Source organism: Ictidomys tridecemlineatus, chromosome 8 (genome assembly GCF_052094955.1).
Source record: "Ictidomys tridecemlineatus isolate mIctTri1 chromosome 8, mIctTri1.hap1, whole genome shotgun sequence".
NCBI classification, from domain to species: domain Eukaryota; kingdom Metazoa; phylum Chordata; class Mammalia; order Rodentia; family Sciuridae; genus Ictidomys; species Ictidomys tridecemlineatus.
Window position 1 is genome coordinate 121,321,632 of NC_135484.1, and position 4,993 is coordinate 121,326,624.

The 4,993-nt window shown below is 43.0% G+C and overlaps 1 pseudogene; it reads left to right on the forward strand.

The window, feature by feature from the left end:
- Positions 1-3,052: 3,052 nt before the first annotated feature.
- LOC144365789 (testis-expressed protein 38-like) lies at positions 3,053-3,791 on the forward strand (annotated as a pseudogene).
- Positions 3,792-4,993: the final 1,202 nt, after the last annotated feature.

Genomic DNA, 4,993 nt, shown 5'->3' on the forward strand with positions numbered 1-4,993 from the left:
GAAGTTTTTATTCCTAACCTACACAGGTAGGCTTGATATTTGCTAGTATGATATTTCCATTCCCAAGAACCAGAAAAAAAAGGGTTCTGTACTAGACATGGAGGTCACATAAGCAAAAATTTTACAAGATCAGATGACATTGAGTAGTTTAACTACATCTCATGGGGGTGGACATCTATAACATTAAAAGTTAAATGTTGTGTTTACATTCCTGATAACTTTAAAGATGTTAAAGATTTACATTTCTATGTAAAGGCCTTTTCCACTCTGCCCTTATTATGGGGACAGCTTCTCAATCTCCACACTTCCTGGTGAAAAAATAGTACCTTCTGTCACCTTCATGATATTCTTTGGCAATATTTGTTCAGTACTCATGTTTTTTTTCTTTTTCCTCTCTTACATAAAAGCACCCATTCACATAGAAATTTACATCCTGTTCTTCTCCAGCCAGACTGAACTCCTAAGCTGCCTCACTCCACATAGCCCCCTCTAAGCTCCAAAGTAGCCAGAACAATCACCTTCCCCTTTCTTACAACAATGGAGATAGAAATAGATACACAATATAAATAGGTAAATCCAGTCAGGTTGCATCAGGGAAGCCAGTTTTGGGTGAGTCTGAGAAGTTGGGAACTGTTTCCTGAGGGATTAAAATTTCTTCAGAGTTCTTTCTCTGCACTAGCAAAGTTTTGGAAGGGACACCTAAGACACATAAGACAAGGAGCCTAATTCCTCCTTAATATTGGGAGCAATCTCATCAAAAAGCCATAAAAAGTTCATTTCTGCTTTACTATAAATTACTATGATTTCTAAAATTGCTTGACATGCCTGCCCATGCCTTGAATGCCTTATCTAAAACTTTAGTGAAGCCTCATAAATTCTGGCTTTCCCTGGCCAGATAACAACCCTCTTTGAAACCTTAGTGGCACCTCATAATTTCAAAGGTTGGAAAGTAAATTTACACCCTAAGTGCTGAACCATTTATACCATTAACCTATTGCCTACCTTTGGATTTCACTTGTCAAAACCCTGTTATCTGTAAGTTCTCAAGACATCCCCCTTTTGAAACTTTTTGTTGTATAAAACTGTGCTACTACAGAGTCATAGCACTGTCTTCTATTACCACAGGTTTCTGGAGAGAAACAGTCCTAGAGGGTCAAAATAACAAGCTTGCTTTAAATTGATTTAAATTGTACTCAGTGGTCTTTTCTTTTTCTTGTAGTTTAACAAGATTGGCTCTGATATGTGCTTTTGGAATGTAGTAGAAAATTAATAATTCTAGGAGGGCTGGCCTGTATCTGGCTCAGGATCATTGCAGTTTTTCTCACTGCATCCATCTGCACTGGCTGACTCATCATCTCCTAGGGCTCAGATCCCATGTCCACATCTCAACTGAACCTTCCTGGATGAAGTCTAACATTCTTTATACACCAAAATTGTCTCTTTTATTTTACCTGCTTCAATCCCTTCATGGCAGTTTCACACTTTGAATTGCCTATATCTTTCTTTTCTTTAATTTAACAGGTTTCCATACCAATGGATACAGATTATATATATATATATATATATATATATATATATATATATATATATATATGCAAATCAGGCAAAGAAAAACAGGGATAAAGAGACACTCAAGCAGGGAACTAAAGTAAGTGAGTAAAGGATCTCTATGAATATCTGAGAGACAAGATTCACAAGAAGGGGGAAGAAACACATGGGAGTGACTGGTAAGAATGCTCAGGCATTTGGAGACCTTGGTCAAGGATTATGGTTTTTCATCTGAGGACTATGCGAACTCACTGCGTGTGGGAGCAGACTAGCATGGTGTCTGAAGGATGGGGAAGAACATGAAGCTGGAAAGAAATACAGGATAACATTAAGGAGAGCACCCACAGGGATGGATGATGCTCAAGAAACACTGGTAGAAGAAAGAAAAGAGAATTGAAAGAGCCACAGAACGAGGTTTCGACTACATGAAACTTTGGAGCTGTTTGACTCTCTGACAACTTAGTCAGAAACTTCTTGATGACAAGGCTGTCCAAAGTTCACTGTGTTCTCTGACCCACTCCTCTCTGAAAAATCCATGTAAAGGGCTGGGATTGTGGCACAGTGGTAGAGCACTAGCCTAGCATGTGTGAGGCACTGTGTTTGATTCTAAGACACCATATCAATAATCAATAAAATGAAGGTCCATTGACAATTAAAAAAATAGAAGAAAAAGAAGAAGAAGAAGAAGAAGAAGAAGAAGAAGAAGGAGGAGGAGGAGGAGGAGGAGGAGGAGGAGGAGGAGGAGGAGGAGGGAGAAGGAAGAAGGAGAAATCATCCATAAATGGCTTTGTAATAACCCACTGAAATAATCCACAAATGGCTTTGTAACAACTCACTGCATAAATAGAAACTCCTGAGGGTGTGAGGGCCCTTTCCTGGGGCTGTTCTGTCAGTTCCCCATATGAAGTGGGGAACAGAAAATTCGGTGTTGGGACTATTCTTTGATGGAAGACAATGATGCTCATGACATGTCACAAAATAGAGTCCCTTCCTTCCATCAACTGTCACCCACTCCACAACTGCCAATCCTGGAATTCTCAGTGCTCATAACCCACTGACCTCATCTTGAGGGCATAATGAGGCTGGGGCCTTCTGAGGACTCCCATTGGTGGAATGAGCAGTGGGGGAGTTCATTCTTTCCAGAGCCATAGGACTGGTAAGAAGCTTCAACTGATGGATTCCCCAAAGGAGGACCTGGGCCTTCCTGGACATAAGTAGCCCTACTGTCCTTTGAGTGTAGGGGAATACCCTTTGTAGGAATAGGGTGGTGGCTGCCTTCCTGCAGGAAGTGCTAAGCAGTTAAGAGGTAGGCTCCACCAGAAGAGGAGGGACTCCTTGAAGACATAGACCATGCTCTGCCCAAACAGAAAAGCAAGGAGTCTTGCCATCAAGTGGGGAACTTTGACTTGCTCAAGGATATTGTGCATAGTGAGGCATCTCAGTCTGAATGACAGGATGGGTCTGAGACTGGGAGCCAGAAGTCCTGACTGAGTCTGGGTAGGTCATGGCCCCTGTACACAAGCATTCCTTATCTGTCAAAGGCGAAAGTGGCCTCTTAGGCTTCCTGCCAAACCAGCTTGGACTCAATGAGAAGTCTATGAGATGTGTCTTTGAGGAGGGTGGGAAGGAAGGAATGGATGAATGAGCCAAGTCAAGCAGAGGAAGAAAAAAGAGTTGAGGTCCCAGGTTACAGCTGTCAGTTTGCCTCTTCATTTTCAGCCTCAGTGTGGGTGTCACTGTACTTTGGATTGCTGGGGCTTCACTATGTGATAACTGTGAGCTGCATTGATTTCCTGTGCTGGAAGAATAAACTGGAGGAGCATGCCCAGCAGTGGGTGGAAGTGCTGAGAGCCACTGCCTTCACTTACAGACCACTCCTGTACTGGAGAAACAAAGGACAGCAATGTGGCATGAATGCAGCTATCAACACAGGCCCTTCCCTGGCTGGTCCCCAAACTGACATACAAGTGGAGATTCCAGCTTCTCTGTGGCAGTCAGACACCTGTGAAGGCAGACACTATGCCATCAGAGGAAGTAGCACCAAGGCACAGGCCCCTGTTCCTCTGCAACCTGCTCTGCTGGCCACACAGCAGCTCTTATCTAACCTGATGCCACAGCAGCAGTCCAAATCCCCACTCCTGATTATCTTTCAGGAGATACCTTTTGCTCCACCCCTCTGAATGCTGAACCTACCTCCCATGCTGGTCCACTCTGCCTCCTACCCCTATCTCCACTGGAAGTGAAAAGAAATGTCCACTTTCATTCCTTTCCCATTCTGGCCCTTACAGTGAATGTCTCAATGCATACTTTGTTCTTTAGATTTTCAGTCTCTGCTCATTGAAGCTGAGAACTTCAGGTACCAGGGCTATTAGAAAAAGGAGCTAATCTCAGGCAATTGACATTGCCACCCAGGTCAGAGCCCTGGTAGATGTTACAATAGTAAATGTTTTGTAAATAGAGTCATTTGTGTCTCAATGGATCTAAACAGGGCAATGCTCTTCCCCTCTAGGATGGGGGAACAGGTCTTACCAATAAAATGAGATTTGGAGGGTGGCTGTGAAGAGACACATGGAAACAATACTTGTGGAGGAGCTCAATTACCTCCCCCAATCACTGGAGCTCCAAGGTGTACCACCCCTGGACAAGGTCCCCAGAGGCACTGCTCTTCTGCAACAGGGCAAGTGGATGTTGAAGATCTTCCACTTACTGGGAGATGTATGATTAGCCTGGTCTGGGAGTACTTTCTACCAGGTAAGCTGATGCCCAAAGAGAGTTACCACAAGATTAGGGAGCAAAAAAGGTTAGGACCATGCCATGCAAATTTTTTCTGTTGCCCAAACAAAAGGTTTTAAGGGAGGCTACATGGCTCTTCCAAACCCAATCATACTTGTCAAAGGAGGGGTGGAAACCTTCACACTCTAGTGCCTTTTTTATGAGCATCATCAAAAGAAATGCATCTGCTCATAGTATAGAGTTAGTTCCCTATCCAAAGTCAAGCATTCTTCTGCTCCTAGAATCCTTCCCATTCAATGGGAATGATTTTCAGAATGACTCCAACTGATGTTTAAGTCCATTTTATACAGAAATGATGAGTCCAAACTAGGGCTGGTGGAATATGTGTTTGCCTATTTGTGGATGCACACCGCACGGAGAATTCTATTTCCAGCTCAACATTCCCCATTCTTCCCTTAATTCACCAGATTCCAAATCAGGTATAAGGTGGCCTTTTTCTAAATGGAAAGAGTACATCAGCTTCATCTTGGTACACTGAGGCATCCCTCTCCTGTTGGCATTAGTGCTGATGAAACACCTCTTCCACCTCCTGTGAGGAAACAAACTGATCAAGTCTGTGTAAAATGTTCAGTAAGTGTTCAGGTCTCAACCTACAGCTGTCAGTCAACATTCCTTTATTTTTTTCAGCCTCAGTGTGGGAGAAATTGTACTT